This window comes from Protopterus annectens, chromosome 14.part0 (genome assembly GCF_019279795.1).
Source record: "Protopterus annectens isolate FY-2018-M chromosome 14.part0, PAN1.0, whole genome shotgun sequence".
Classification (NCBI taxonomy): Eukaryota; Metazoa; Chordata; order Ceratodontiformes; family Protopteridae; genus Protopterus; species Protopterus annectens.
This window is the reverse complement of record NC_056748.1, coordinates 306289985-306307491: the sequence shown is the minus strand read 5'-3', so window position 1 is coordinate 306307491 and position 17507 is coordinate 306289985.

Sequence of the window (17507 nt, the reverse complement as noted above, 5' to 3'; positions counted from 1 at the left end):
ATGGTGGTGTAGCCCCCCTCTTTGGTGGTTTTGATGTACTGTGGTTTGCGTGTCAGTTGGTCTGTTGGCCAAGTAATTTCTTTCCCTGGGAAAAACATTCAGTGATGTTGTCTGAGGAACGTCCGTTTGGTGATTTCAGTTTGATGAACAGCCATTTGCTTTAATTACACTTTGAAGAACTGATATAGACTCATGTTTGAGACAGGAATGTCAAGAAATTCACCTTGAGAGCTTTGCTTTACTCCACTCTTGAGAAATATCTTAACATACATGTCAAGAACACATACTGAGTTGTTATGGTCAGGGAGGCCTACCCGTAATTCTTTGCACTGCTTGGAGCTTTAGCTGCACAGTGGACTACCATTTACAAAAGAAGTATAGAGGCTCAAAGTATTTTATGTATCTGAAAGCAATAAAACATTTAGTACTACCATGCAGGCAGTGTGTAGAAGCATAGTGTCTCTCTGATGAATGAATGGCTTAAAATCTGTTGGCCACTACATTCAACTACACTTATGTTTTTTGTTGTGGGACACCAAACTAAATAACAGTTTTTAAAGCTGGAAAAATGTTTCAGATGCTGTGCTTTGGTGGCCACTGTAATGCTGTAGCATGAGAATTGAGCTCATCAGCACTGAACGATGCTTAACAAAATTTTCTTAAGCACCTTTCTTACATCAAAAAGATATTTAACAAAGTTATCTTTTCTCTGCAATCAGAATACACTTCTATTGCTTCATGTACTACATGATTATTATAAATGTGCAAAAAGTTTCATACATAAAGATGATATATGTTGAGAAAAGAAAAAGTGTGAAGATAGAGAAGAACTGTGGCAAGCTGTTAATGAAAATAAGAGATTTCTTGAGAAAGACTGAGATATAAAACAACCTCTGGCCAATGCCTATGTGGAGTATTATGTCCTCCTTGTGTCTCTGTTGGGTTCTTCCCACCTCCCAAAAATATGCTGGGTTTGTACTTCAAACTTACCCAAGAATGGAGTTGTGGGTAGCAACACAAACTCTAGATGGTGCCTATAAGGGGAAGAATTGTATAGACCAACTGCTTTGGGTATTAGCTGTGGAGCACAGTATTCTCTAGATACGGGAGCATGGATCACAGACTGTGCACAGTGTTAGGACTACCAACTCAGTGGTTTAAAATCTAGCTCCAGGTGATTTGGGCATGGGTGTTTGCCAGTGATAAGTGGGTTGAAGACCCCCATCTACTCTGATGTACACTAGTGACACTTGCTAATTGTGAGGGCTCCATATGCCTATTTTGGCCTGTGTGTGCACACCATAAAGCCCATCAGTCCTGGGCTAATAAGCTACTGGCTTGCTGGTATCCAGTTGCTCAACTTGGTTCACCTAGATTAGCTCTGTTGAATGAAAGCTGGATGTAAAACCAATCAATCTGCCGAACATGAACAAAGTATTGCTACACTCTGTATAAGTTCAGTGACAGGATGCAGCTTGGAAGTGGATGATATGATGGTAGGAGAAGGCTGGACATCCTCTGTATCCAGGAAACAAGATGCAGGGGCAGTGCAGCTAAGCCATTTGCCTTGGGATTCAGAGGTCATTACTCTGGGGGCTGAGAGACTAGAATTTCTGCAGGAATTGTGGTGAGGGAGAAGCTTCAGAAGACTGTGAGGGAATATCATCAGAATTTATGATAAACTCACTGCAATCAGACTCCAGTGTAAGGATAGGGCACTATTCATAATGTCAGTCTATGCCCCTGAACAGGGTTGTGATAGTGAGAAAAAGAGTGCACACTGGCAGCATTTGCAGGCCCTACTAGATAAAGCAGGACAATATGTGGTGGTGTTGATAAAGGGCAACCTGAATGTACATATCGGGACAGACAGACAGATATACAAAAAGAGCAAGCTATGAAGACTGCCTGGATCCACATGGGTGGGGGAGTAAAGAAGGAGAGGCCATTCTAGACTTTTGTTTGGCAAATGGCTTGATGGTGACGACCACATGGTTCAGCAAGAGAGAGACAGTCACAAGATCACATAACAGAGTAGCCAAAATGCAACTCAGGCAGGCTTTCTCCTTGTAAGGAAAGGGTGGTATGCTAATATCAGTGAAACAGTCAACCCACAGCATAAATCACTGGTTTCCACATTTAGCTGCAAACAGTGGTCAGAAAAGTCTCTATCAGCAGAGAATACAAAAGCCTGGAAGTTGACTGGAGAGAAAGCATGGAGTTCAGGGATCTAGTACATCAGGAAAAAGAGCAAATAGGTGGAGCTGAAGAAGAGGAATGGCTGTTCAACAAGGCAGCATGTGTGAGGACTGTAGAACAGATATGCAGCCAAGCCAGACATGGAAATAAGTTACATAAGAAATGCAGGTGCAGGAATGCAGAAGTCAAAGAAGTCATCGAAAGAAAGAAGGAGTATAGGAAAAGGGAGAGATGAAATGACTGTCCAGTCCAAGAAGAAATGCTAGTTGGCTAACAAAGTGGCTAAAAGAGCAGTTGCAGTAGCAAAGAACAAGGCATTAGAGGCACTCTAACTGCTTCTAGAAAGTGACTCTGTAGATGGCACTAAGAAATTCTGCTAGGTTGCAAGGCAAAAACAGAAAGATAAAGAAGATAGACACCCTTCATAAGGGATGCCAGCAACAACCTGCTCACCAGTCCACAGGACATCAAGGGCAGATGGAATGAGTACTTTCAGTAGTGGCTGAATGAAGAAAATCCAACAGACGTTGTACTACCTTAGGCATAGCCTACAATGAAAGAAGAACAGGAGTCCAGCCTAGAAGAACAGCACTAAGGAAAATGAAGGCGGGGAGAACAGCAAGCTCAAATGAGGTCACAGCAGATATGATCAAGATGTTGGATGAGTTAGGAGAGAAATGGCTGGGGAGGTACTCATAGCAGTATGGAGAAAAAGGCATCTATTTATTTATTTTACATTTGTTGACCGAGAAAGTCTGACTGGACACAGGTCCTTTTTCAGAAGATGCCCGGGGAGAAAAGCTCCAGAAAAAGTAGACATACAAATACAAATTAGAAATACATAAACGTGTAAGAAAGAAGCAACAAGTGTTTCATCTGTATGTATCACAGAAGCAAACAGTGCAAGTTACAGACTTAACAGAAGTTAACAAAACTATAGTAGTTAATTACTTTGCTAGTAAACTAGAGATACATAAATCAATAATTTCTTTAGTAAGAAGCATTCACATTATACATCAACCATAGTAAAATGCAGTTTTGTGATACAGAAGGCTGTTTACCTAAAGATGTTGTTAGTATCAGTGAGATATTTAGTTTTATTTTATTTTTAAGGATAAATAATTGACACAGAGACTAAAGAAGGTCTATCCAGGAGTGTTGCAGGAACATAGTCAGCTGTTTACTAAGTGTGACTTAAGGAGCTTTTTAAAATGTATAATAGAGCTGTTTGAGGTTATTAGAATTGGTAGCTTATTCCATATCTTAGGAATGTAGTTAGAGAAGAGAGAATTCCCAGCATGGTTGTTGGCTTTAGTGGTATTTAAAAGGTGTAGGTTACTGGAGAGAAGACAGCAAGAACTTATGCATGGATATATAATATTTTGGAGAACAGGAGTTTTATCATGTTGGTGGAAAATTTTATGTACAAGGGTTTGTTGGTTAAAGTGTAGAAGCTGAGGAAGCCTGAGCCAAGTCAGTTCTTTAAGAGATGCACAGTGATGTGACCTATAGGAGGCACCAGTTGAAAACTTTGTTATTTTATTATAGCAAGATTTTAGTTTGATTGTCTGCTTTGCGGAGGTTGGTTAGTACTGGGGAGGCATAGAGTAGGGTTGATAGGAGTTATGTATGGGCTATAGTAGCTTTTCTGTTTTTTGTTAGAAATTGTTTGTATCTGTATAGGAAACCTAGTTTATTGTGGACCTTCTTGATTGTTTAGGATAAGTGTATATCAAATTTCAGGTTATTGTCAATTTCTACCTCAAGCAATTTAGTGTGTTTTATTGTGGTGGTCATGGTTTTATTTTTGGACAGGATAGTAAATGATTGTGAGGCTGATGGGGATCTAGTTGGGCTAAAGAAAAGGAGTTTAGTTTTGTTGGGATTCAGAATGAGTTGGAAGTTAGTGAGCCATGTTTCAGCAGACAGAAAGGAATTTTGGATTATGGTATGGAGTTCTCGCAGTGTGGGGGCTGCACATATTAGGGTAGAGTCATCTGCATATTGTAATACAGAGGCATGAGGTGTGGAGGTGCTGAGCTGGTTGGTGAATATAGAGAAAAGTAGAGGTCCAAGGATGGAGCCTTGTGGAACCCCTAAGAGAACTGGGAGCAGAGGGGAGAGTTGGTTTTGCCATTGGACGTCTTGCAATCATCTAGTTAGGTAGCGTTAGAACCAAGTGATACTAGAGTGACTAAGGTTTAGGATGGAGAAAATATGAATAAGTTTATTGTGATCTACCATATCAAAGGCTTTGGAAAGGTCCAAGAATATGGTAGATACATATTGTCCATTGTTTCTACATTGGTTAACAGTATTAGTAAAGGACATTAGTGTGGTAGTAGTGCTATGAAGTGGACAAAAGCCATGCTGGGTGTGTGATAGTAGTTTGTGTGTGAGAAGGTGGTTCATTAGTTGGGTATGCACTACTCTTTCTAGTATTTTGGATAAGGGAGAAAGGATGGCAACAGGGTGGTACTTTGTCAGTTCTGTGGAATTACCTCCTTTGTGTAGTGCAGTATATGGGAGGTTTTCCAAATTCTAGGTACATGTTTCTCAGATATTGACCTGTTGATGAGAATGTCTACTGGATAGGCTATAGCTTCAGTGGCAATTTTTAGAAAGTAATCTGGGAGATTATCTGTGGCTAGAGTGGTAGGTTTCAGTTTTTGAAGTAATTTTTATGGATTTAACAGATACTGGGTGCAAGCTAAAGTGGGGGCTGTTATTCTGGGAGATGGTGCTAAGTTGAGGGGGGAGAGAGGTACGGTTGCTGCTGATGTCTTGAGAGTTTTCAAGGGCTTGAATATTTTCTGTGAAGTATTTATTGAACTGTATTACTATAATGTCAGAATTGTTAGTTGTTATTGGGTTAGGGGTAATTGATTTAGTGTGTTATTAATTGCAGCCCAGAATTTTTGAGGGTGTTTTGTGTGTTTATTCTGAATATTGTCGTAGTAGTTGATTTTGTCTGATCTCACTAGTGGTTTTTCTTTGTTACGTAGCTCTAGGTATGTCTATCTTGTTAACTGGGTTTTATTTTTGTGAAGTTGTTCCCATGCCTTGTCTCTAGCCTTTAGTAGGGATCTACATTCTTTAGTTAGCCAGGGTGCAAAACTGGATTTACTTATAATAGTTCTAGGGGGTGCATGGTTGTTTAGTATGTCTAGGAAGGTAGTGTTGAAGATGCTTACTGCAGCTTCTAGTGGTAGCTCTTCTAGTGAATCCCAGTTGCAATTATTTAGTACAGAGATTAAACTGGGATGAAGTTTTTTTTTGTTTCTGATTAGGTGAAAGGTGGTCTGGATGGATTGGTTAGTATGTGTCTGAAGAAGAAAGGTTGCGTGATGGTCAGGCTTTCAGGGAGATACCTGTTTGAGATGCTAGGGAGGGGTTGCTAACCAAAATCCACTCTGGGATTGACTGTTGTTTAGAAGATTTGTCGGTCCTTGTAGGGGATGTGATTAGTTGGGTGAACCCGTGAAGGTTTATGTGGTCTGTCAAATTTTGTAAGTATATCTCAGATGACTGGGAAATAAGCAGACTAGTGCCACTGTTCAAGAACAAAGGGGACATTCACAACAGTATGCAGTACAGGGTGTCAAACTCCTATAACACTGCATGAAAGTTCCATTGCTGGTAAACAAATACACAGAGTAGTAGTAGGATGGGAGATGTGCATTTTAGATTTAGATCAGAATGCAGCAGAACCATCCTTATGTTTGCGGCGAGGCAGATAGTTGAGAAGATGGTAGAGATAATGAAAATGTCCCAAGGGGCTTCCTATACTTGGAGAAGCCATGTGAGAGTGTCTGACAAAAGCTGGTTTGGGCATTCCTGTGATGGTTTGTAGTCCCAGAAACAGTGGTAGAATTATAGCAGGCTATGTACATGGACCCAATGACACAAGTAAGAACAGTGTTCAGACTCACAGAGGGTGTCCCAGTGGATTCAGCCCTGAGCTCACTGCTGTTCATACTGGTTACATTAGCAAACGGATCAGAGGAGACAGATCATCAAAGTTGCTGTATGCAGATGGTGTAGTATTACAGGCACACTCTAAACAGCAACATCAGCAAATGATGGGGGAATGGAATAAAAAACTGCAGGCATACAGGGTGAAAATGAGTACAGATAAAACTTGTAATGGCAGCAAATGGGGGAACTCAGAAGAAGCAGAGAAATAAGATAGAAGGAAAGATAGTTGAACAGGTTAACAGCTTCAAGTATCTGGGAGAGCTGCTTGAGGAGAAAGAAAGCTGAAAGAGGAGAGCAAAGCTACAGTCAAAGGGGCTGCAATCACATAGCAAAGATTGGCCGGTGTTGTGTGTGAACGAAGAATGCCAAAGAAGCTGAAAAGTATGATGTACGAAACAGTGGTGTGACCAGTACAGAAACCTGAGCAGTGAAGGCAGGTGCAAAGATTTCTTACAAACAGAACTGAAGACCTTCAAGACTTCTTACAAGGGCAGAATACAGCAGCTCTTTCCTTCTTTCTTTTTCTCTCCAAGCCCTAGAATCGCTGTCCTTGTTGCATACTTGGCTTGCTCCCCATATTTAACTGTGTTATGTATGGAGAAATTAACTTTTGTTTTTAACCTTAAGATGCACAAATGAACAACACTTGTGTTGTTTAGTGTTTTAATTACCTATTTCCTTGCTTGATAGATTCTGCATTGTTTGTACTGTTTTCTGATGTATACCACTGCCCTACCCAGGTTGTTTCTGTATGTGCATGCATGAACTAATTGACTCCTGTTAATGTGGGCTTTGTGGCCAACTTCACTGTCCCACCTCAGTTTCTCAGCCACGCTGTCACTTGCCACTTATATGCCCCCACTTCTCCTCCCCTTGCTATACTTATGTCCCCGCCTACTTAAAGGAACCTTAGAATGAAATCTGGCAATACTGCTCCAATAGCGTAAAATGCAGTCATACCATGCCAGTAAAAACAACAGAAAAATAATGTAAATTATCAGTTAAATCATTTATAAATTACTCAGCTGCACATAAACAGACTATCTAAAAAGTTTCACACACACTACATTATTAAGTATAACCATGAAGCAATCAGTCTTACAAACTGTCTTTATAAATAATGTCATACAACTTAGGTTACCATGCAAACCATACAAAACAACACATTAGATAGTCTGATTAGTGCTTGTAAAAACAGACTTTCTAACAAGTAACGTATAAGCCAGCTAATCTGGATAATGACAGATCACATAATCTCATTATTATTGGTAAAAACTACCTTTCAAAATAACGTGTTACAGTGTATGCTAGCAGAGCTTGAAAAATACACATTTTCATTGCCATAAATAGTTCTCTGAATAAATTTATTCAAATGAGCTTACTGGGCATATTTTTACAATGACTAAATTAGACATTAGCAGCAGAAATGTTACATGACTGCTTAACAACTATCGACTAGATGAGTCCATTGCAAAATTCCTATAATACACATTTACTTGAATTATTTTACCCATTTTTCAGCCTTTTAATTATTAACAAAAAATTCAGATAAATAGCAGTTCACTCATGCAGGTGTTCAGGCCTATATAAACCTTTTCGAAAGTAGTCCGTCTAGTTATGCTGTGTAAAAATGTCAGTGACCACATATGTAAAACTTGTCAGTGACTGCGTACTTAAAACGTCAGTGACCACATATGTAAAACTAGTCAGTGACTGCGTACTTAAAACGTCAGTGACCACATATGTAAAACTTGTCAGTGACTGCGTACTTAAAACGTCAGTGACCACATATGTAAAACTAGTCAGTGACTGCATACTTAAAACGTCAGTGACCACATATGTAAAACTAGTCAGTGACTGCGTACTTAAAACGTCAGTGACCACATATGTAAAACTAGTCAGTGACTGCGTACTTAAAACGTCAGTGACCACATATGTAAAACTAGTCAGTGACTGCGTACTTAAAACGTCAGTGACCACATATGTAAAACTAGTCAGTGACTGCATACTTAAAACGTCAGTGACCACATACAAAAAACTTGCTGTATTACTATGCTCATTACATTTTCCAACTACATTTTTACTCTCTCCTCCTACTTCATTCATTTTTCACAATCCTACTAATAATGCCCCCTCTTTCTCATTATATGCTTTAAAGATTTATATTAGTATTCCTTTCTAGGTGGGAGGCATACAGACTTTATGCACTTCCACCCACAAAAAATAAATCTTGTTTGCACAGTAAAGATACTTACCAAACAATTCCCTTTCAGAGCATTTCATAAAGGCCAGACAAAAGTTCTTTTAATTGCCATAATTCTTTTTTCATGAGACACGTATCAAAGCCCAAACCTTATAGCTAATAGTTTCATTCTTTAGATATAGCCATAGGATTAGTAAATGGGGCAGCCTAAGTGATAAATGACACAGTTTGAAGCCTGTAAAGCAGAAACTTAAGAAAAGTTCACCAGAGACTCCTAACTTAGAGAACCTTCCCGTTTTTTTCCATCTTTTTTCTCAAACCAGTTTATTTCTTTCTTAAGTAATAGGCCTAGAACCAGGCGAGGGGGTGGTATATTAATAATTGTCAGAAATGACTGTAATTTCTTGACTTCTTTCACAGCCAAGAGTGATACCTCAGATGACACAGACCCCAAATGGACTCTCTTACAAACCCTTCTAGGTAGTCATACAAAATGAAACTAAATGATCACAGAGTTTATATTAGGCCCCCAACAAATGTTTCACTTGTCAAAAATACCTTACAATAATTATGTAGTTTCAAACAGCAGTTTAATAATCTGTGGGGATATTTATCTTGACTGAAATAGCTGTCTCAGAACAAATTAAATAAAATTTTCGGTACACAAGTCTTTTCCAAATTGTTAAAGAAGGCAGAAGACAAATAAAAAATAAAAAATAAAGCCACACGGTCTTCTCCTCTCATAGATATTATAATTAAGCAATAACCGATGATGTGGTGTGGTATATTGAAGATTTACTCACGGTTGGTGTGGTTTAATCACGAGGATGAAACCCGAGTGATTAAATAAAGCCAACCATGGGTAAATCTTCAATATACCACAACCACGGAGTCAGTTATTGCTATTATACAATGACATTATTTAAGAAAAAAAATGCTTACGTTTCTTAAATAATGTCTTTGTATAACGGTGCATCATTGTTCTTCCGCCGGTGGTGGTATACTGCTTCCTTGTGTTGACGTACTGCACATGCGTATGGGACTTGTGTTCCTACACATACCCAGTACAGCAATGCTTTGAAACAGAAGCAATGAAGAAGAGAAAGTCTCCGTTTTTTTTTTTTTTAATTAAAAAAAAAAAAAAAAAGTTTTGGACACCTTATACCAATGGAAAAAAATTTGAGCGACCGGACCTTTTTCCGTTGGTATATTGTGGGATTTACAATGGGCATGCTGGTCAATCAGTGTGCACGTTTTGGAATATTAATTGTATAATTATAAATATACCACAAAAATCTTCAAATGATACAAATTCCACCAAATTCACTAAGCGATCCTTGTCAAAAAATAAAATGAAGACTGTTAACTATTTTACTCATTCTAGCCCCTTAAACTTAGATCCTTTACTTTTATATGAATTGCAAATGCTCAATTAAATCAGTTATAACAGAAAGAGATAAATAATGAGACAACTGGAAAAAAGATGCATACAATGGTAGAAAATTGCAAAAATATCATGTTCTAAAAATATATGCCAGAATAAAAATAAATGCTGCTATAGCTGATTACTATAGAAATCTTCCAAATTAGAATCTAAGTAACACCAAAAAAGTCTAGTGAAAAACAAAGACATTTAATAATTAACTATAAATACAATACAGATTTTCACTACCTTCACCCTGGGACACTATCTTTACTGTAAAATCCTAAAACTAGAAAGCAATTTTCTTGTTAAACATTTAACCTTTACCTACTATATATATATATCTGACTGCAAACATAGTACCTTCGAGCTTCAAACTATCCCACTTCCAGAAATGCTGTCACAGATTATAGGCCTATAGCTGACTGATTTCCATTAGCAAAAGTTCTAAAAGACATGTACACCCACATTCTTGAATATTTGCAGAATACAATGTCCTGTATCACAGGCAATATTGCTTTCACCCTAAATGCAACTCTGCACTTATCACAGTGACAAATCAAATGTACTCAGATAAAGAAAATAGCTTATTATCAGGAGCTATGGTTTTGGACTTGAAAGGAATTTAGGAAACAGCTGATCATACCCTTTTAGCACACAAATTAACAGGTATTTCTCTAGACACTTTTTCTTTCTTTCTTAAAGACTACCTAATTAATGCAGCATTTGCAGATGTAGGACAAAACAACATATCTGACATGTTCTCTGTAAAGGCATTTCACAAGGTTCTGTGTTAGAGCCTCTGCTGTTTTCACTTTACATGAGCAGTTGACTCTGGTTCATCCTCATGATCATCTAAATGTTAATCAATATGCAGATGATGATAGTCTTATTAAAGCTTATAAAACAATGACTGGCCTCAGTATCTTTAGAGAAAAAATTTGAACTATTTTAAATTGGTGCATTACTAATAATGTGCCCGTTGATGCTTAAAAAGATGCTATTATGACTTTTGATACTGCGAAATGAGTACAATTAACCACCTTTTTGCATCAAAGACCCTATAAGAAACAGACTTCCTGTCACAACTCAACAACAGTATTTAGATTTATTGCTTGACCAGCTGTTATCATTTTAAATTCTCACTGAACGTTTAACAGCCATAAGGCAATAGCTGGAAATGTACTAATAACAATAACAATATAAGAATATGCTTTAACACTTTCTGTACATAAACATAATTCTATATCAAAGTGCTGAAAATAAGATAAGAATGATGCCACAGTATAAAGAAAAAATGATCAATTAGAACAATTGGCTAAGTTTCTGGTGTCATTCAAAGGGGATACAGTATCTGTCCGCCTGGAATGACATGCTCGACAAGCCACATTGCTTCGCAAGAGATGGCTTGCACCTGTCACCCTTAGGCTTTCGAATACTGGCCAAGGCTTTTGCCTCCCCCATAGTGCCTTTTTTAGGCAAGGCTCAAAAGACAAACCCACGTAAATAGCACAAGTAACCAAAAACTGAGGGTAATGATATTCAATGCCAGAAGTAACCACAACCAAAACTCCTTCACATAGAAAAAGCAAAAACAATAATGAAACGAACCACCGCCGGCTTTACCATAAAGGGTATATCCTGTAGCTAAAAATTATTACAGCTTGCCAGAATGTCCAAAAAACTTCGTGTTGTTGCACAAAATGTCCAGCCACTCGTAGATAAAAACAAGAATTATAATGAACAATAAAAGACACGTACAGCGAACTGGGATTGAGCGTGCTTTCATCTGTTGATACCAGACTTCATCAGAATCCGTATTTTTTAGCTATTACATGCCTTAAATACTTGAGTAAAACAATTAAATATTTAATCAATCAATTAATCCTGAACAATTAATCCTAAACAAGTTATTGTTTCTAATAAAATCAATTCTTTTTACGACAGTTTTTTAAAAACATGTTTTAGAAAAACTTTATAATATTGTCGTGAAAACTGATGTGTGCAGGTGCCCCCCAATAAGTTGTATACACACTCATGAACATGTATGAGTACAAATACCCACACATAAAATGCATAATGTTAAAAGTGTATTCCTGCAAAATATTAATAAAGTGCTTCGGTGATAAGTATGATACATAGAATATAAAAAGATATATATAAAAATTATTGGGGGGCACCTGCACACATCAGTTTTCACGACAATATTATAAAGTTTTTCTAAAACATGTTTTTAAAAAACTGTCGTAAAAAGAATTGATTTTATTAGAAACAATAACTTGTTTAGGATTAATTGTTCAGGATTAATTGATTGATTAAATATTTAATTGTTTTACTCAAGTATTTAAGGCATGTAACAGCTAAAAAATACGGATTCTGATGAAGTCTGGTATCAACAGATGAAAGCGCGCTCAATCCCAGTTCGCTGTACGTGTCTTTTATTGTTCATTATAATTCTTGTTTTTATCTACGAGTGGCTGGACATTTTGTGCAACAACACAAAGTTTTTTGGACATTCTGGCAAGCTGTAATAATTTTTAGCTACAGGATATACCCTTTATGGTAAAGCCGGCGGTGGTTCGTTTCATTATTGTTTTTGCTTTTTCAATGCCAGAAGTCTAAACCTCAAAATGCATGCACTCGAGGCACTCCTCAGTATGGAGAACATCGATATCTATGCAGTAACAGAAACCTGGCTTAAGGCTCCAGAGAGCCCCCCAGCACTACCAGGCTATAACTCATACCATACATTTTGGCAACAGAACCTGGACTGAAACAAAAAAGGCGAGGGTGTATCCATATTCATCAAGGATACCCACACCTCCAGGTTAGTGGTGCAGCACGATGGCCTCAGAGATCATCCGTGTGCCACTAACAATGGGCAAAACTGCAATTCAAATTGTAGCTTGCTACAGATCACCCACCATGACCCAGGATCCCCATTTCACATTTCTGGAGACACTGGAAAATATGAAGATCCTACCAAATGCCCTAATATTGGGTGATTTCAATTACCCAAACATTAACTTGGACAACTACTCAAGTACTAACTCCCTTGCTCAACGCTTCCTAGAATTTATAAACTTGAACGCCCTGGATCAACTGGTCAACACCCCCACCAGAGGTGACAACATATTGGACCTGGCCATCACCAACATGTGTGACCGGTGTTCCACACTGGAGGTCAGCCTCTTGCTGGTTAGATCAGACCATAGACTAATCACTCTGGATATCCACATTCTGCCTCCACCCTCAATCAAGGAAACCACCATGAAAAACTTTTCAAAAGCAAACTTCACGTTACTTAAGACCAAGGTGAAAAGGTTCACAGCCCCCATGCTAAAGGACAACTCTGTCCAAGCTGCTGGATCCCTTAGAAAGGCACTCTATGAGCACCTGCAAGAATGCATGGATCATCCTATCCCAAGCAAAACCAAGACTCACTCCTCCAAGAAAAGGAAACCAGTCTGGTGAACCCCTGCCATAAACAAGCTATACAATAGAAGGAGGAAACTAGTACAGAAAAGAGTAAAATCCCAAGAAGGAAAGACATCCCTGATCAGTATCAGCAAGAAATTATGATCCCTCATAAAATCAACCAAGGCTAGCTTCGAAAGAAAAATTGCCAAGGACTCCAAAGATAACCACAAAGTGTTCTTTAGCTATGTCAAGAACCTAAGTGGAAACTCTCAGATCTGCTCTGAAATAGTGCAGAATGGCAAAAAATACACTGAACCGACTGATACTGCCAACATTCTGGCAGACAGGTTTAGTGCAAACTTCACCCCCCTCTCACCCCCTAAAGGGCCCATAACCATAACAGAAGAATGTAGAGCCCCGGCAATCACTGACACACAGGTTAAAACAGCCCTATCCAAAGCCAAAAACACAGCTTCAATGGGACCAGACAGTGTCCCAGGCTGTGTCTTACATGAGCTCCAAAATGAATTAACCCCTCACCTAAGCACACTGTTCAAACTCAGCCTCTCTACAGGCTATGTACCCATAGAGTGGTGCACATCAACAGTTATTCCACTCCACAAATGTAGATCCACAACGGATCCCGGGAACTATCGCCCTATAAGCCTGACTAGCCTGGTCTGCAAGGTTATGGAGCGCATCATCATGGAACTCATTAACAGAAACATTGGGAACCACCAAACATTGGACCCTACCCAGTTTGGCTTTGTTAAGGGCAGATCATGCCTCCTAAATGTGGTGGACTTCTTTGAGGCAGTTACCAAGGCTTTAGACGAGGGAAAGGAGGTCCACACAGCCTACCTAGACCTCGCAAAGGCTTTCAACACCATTCCCCATTCTGGCATTATAGACAAGCTCACCAGCCTGAACATAACCCCCTACATCATGAGATGAGTTGCCATTTGGCTCATGGATAGAACCCACACGGTGAGAGTTGCAGGTTCTAGGTCCGACTCTAAGGGCTCAGTCCTGGGACCCCCTCCTTTTTGGTATATACTTCTTAGCGGTACAGGCAAGCACAGGGGGACTATGGCTTGACCAAGTTCGCAGACGACTGCAAACTGGGGGCCATAATTGACTCTCTGGCATCCTCTAGAAGGATCTCACTGAGATGGATACCTGGTGTCAAAACCATGGCCTCAAGCTAAATGCCAAAAAGCGCATAGTCATCCCCTTTGGAAAAAACAAAGTACCCACGAACTACCACACACATGGTAGTCCCCGAAATACAGAAAATGTAATAAGGGATCTGGGGAACCAAGTAGATAGTAATCTCTCATTTGATAATCATATTGCCAAGGTGGTTATAAAATCTTTCTATGTGGCCCACCTAATCACAAAAGGGTTCACATCTAGAACAAAAGAGGTTATTGTGCCCCTCTACTCATCACTCATCAGACCCATCATAGAGTACAATGCCCCATTTGGGATGTACCTTACAAGACACCTGCAACAGCTGGAAAGACCACAGAAGTACCTCACCAAGAGGATTACTGGCCTCAAACAGATGCCCTATGCAGCCTGACTGAAGAAACTCCAGCTGTACTCGATTGCATACCGCTTACTCAGAGGTGATCTCTGCCTGACATACAAGGCCATGTCCAACCCAGAATTGATGGACATGCTCCACCTAAAAAAAAAAACAAATCCCCGAGAGCCACACACTCTAGGGATCTAAACCTCACCATGACAATAAATAGGACGTGCTGGAGGGATAGATTCATATCCCAGAGACTCCCCATGCTTTGGAACAGGATTCCAATCTATATTAGGTAGAGCCCCTCACTAACACTGTTCAAGAGAAACCTTGATGAGTGGATAGGAAACAGAAAATTTACCCCGGGGATCACTGCAGTGGATCTGCTGGACAGAGGCACAGGGAACGTATCTAAGGGGGCAGCGAAAGCCAACACATTCTGTCTAGGCTTATAGATTCCCTCGGGCAGATAGCCTAGTACTTACCTATGAACCTTACCTATGAACTTATTAATTTTCCAACTGATAACAATACAGAGCATCAATGCTGTACATTATAAAAAGACAAATTCATCTCTGTGTCTTCTACTCATCCTAGTATTCAAACCTCTTAACAAAAATTGCTTAGGCTCATAGGTGTTTACTAGGCTAACAACCACAAGGGCCTTTTAAGCTGAGCCATGCATCTCAAATCTCTGACAAGTTCTGGTACCCTTGATAAGTGTAAGCAGGGGCTTGGGAGATGAACCATTTACAAGCAGAGGCCTGGGAGATGAACCATTTACAGGTTGCCTGTGCCCATTACAGACATAGGTGCCAAGCTAGGGATGAATTTCCTGTCCCCATCAAATTGTCCAAGTTACACTTGAATTGGTTTATGGAGGAAATCTGCTTCACAAGGATGGGTAGCCTGTTCCGGAGACAGGGTTGTTTCTGGGATACATACTTGTCTCTCCAGCAGGTCCTATTTATATCATAAGCAAAGTTTTAGGTCTTTAGAATGGGTAATTCTGGTGCTGTTTGTTTTGTGGATATGCAGGGGGTCCATTAGAGTGGGGTCTGAAAATGCCCTGTATGCCAGGCATAGAGCTCCCCTCAACAACCTATAGGAGACAGAATACAGGGATTGGGCATTTTACTTATGGCCTGTATTCTTTTATTGAGGAACTCTGTTTATGTTCCAGTTGTTGGATATGCCTGGTTAGATACATACCAACGGGGGTATTGTACTCAATGATAGGTCTGATGAATGCCAAATACAGTGGTAAAATGACTTCCTTGGACATAAATGTCATACTTTTGTTTATAAGTTGTTCATCATAAAATGATTTCCTCACTGCTGTAGACACATGATGGTCAAAGGCTAGATTACTGTCTATGTGTGCCCCAAGTCCCCGACTACTGGGTCACCTCTAAGGGGTGTGTTGTCAATATGATAGTTAACCAGGGGTGGATGACTTCCCAAAGGATACTGTTATGCATTTCATGGTATTTAGTTTTAGTCCATGGCTCTGACACCAGCTGTTTGTCTGTATTAGCCCTTCTTGGAGAACATTTGTGTCAGTGTGGGATTGAGTGACAGCTCCTAATTTGCAGTCATCTGCAAATTTAGTCAGCCAGAGACCACTGACATTGGCCTTAACTTCAGAGAAGTAAATGCCAAAAAGGAGCAGTCCAAGGACTGATCCATGAGTGACTCCACTTGTGACTGGCCACTTTGTAAAGGTGGACTCCAAAATTCTAGCTTCCTGGGTCCTGTCTGTGAGTCAGTTAGCTATCCACTGGGTGGCATATGGGTTTGTACCTAACCTCTTGAGTTTGTCAACAATGCCTGAGTGGAGTATTATGTCAAATGCTTTGGCCAGGTCAAGGTAGGCAGTGTAAACCATTTTACCCTCATACATTGCTTTGGTGATTTTCTCAAAGAAGTCCACCAGGTTGAGTAGGTATGACTTGCCCTTGATGAAACCAAACTGGGTTGGGTCCAGTCTCTGAGGTTTACTATATAATTGTTGATTATTTCGATAATAATTCTTTCCATGGCTTTGCATATAAGACTAGTGAGACTTATTGGTCTGTAGTTTCCAGGGTCTGTAGATGGCCCACCTTTGTGCAGAGGGTTGACGACAATTATTAGCAAACAAGCTTATGGGATGGGAAACATTTTCTTTACAACAGGATGACAGTAACAAATTAGTTAGGCCACCATTTTTCTTAGCTACTAGATAAAAATCCTTCAACAAAATTGTCTCAGTATCCTGGAATAGCCTTCTCACAAATATTACTTTTGTTGGAAAACATCTGATGAAAGAATTTAAATGTGCATGCTTGAAGGGCATTGGATAATCTATCAACTTAAAAGTTGAATGTCATTATTAAATTCTACATTTTAAATATGATTTCATTTTCTCTGTAAATGACCATGTTTTACAGTGCAAACATGAATATATTTCTAGACATTTTAAACTTCAATAAATAATTGTTTTTATTGCTGTAACACTTAGGGTTACCACCTTTCACTACTGCCAAAAACAGACCAAGGGAAAAAAATGGATAGGTGGCAAAGCTATGTAACACTCATTGCCTTTGTCTGCTTTTGTTGAATGTTTATCACCAAATGCACACAGCTCTATGCAATGCTTGTATTTGTCTTGTGACCTGAGCTGTGGGAGAAAAGGGTCTTGATCCAGATCACTTAAGTAGAAAAAAAATGATAAACAAGGAGATAAACAAATAATGAATTTACAT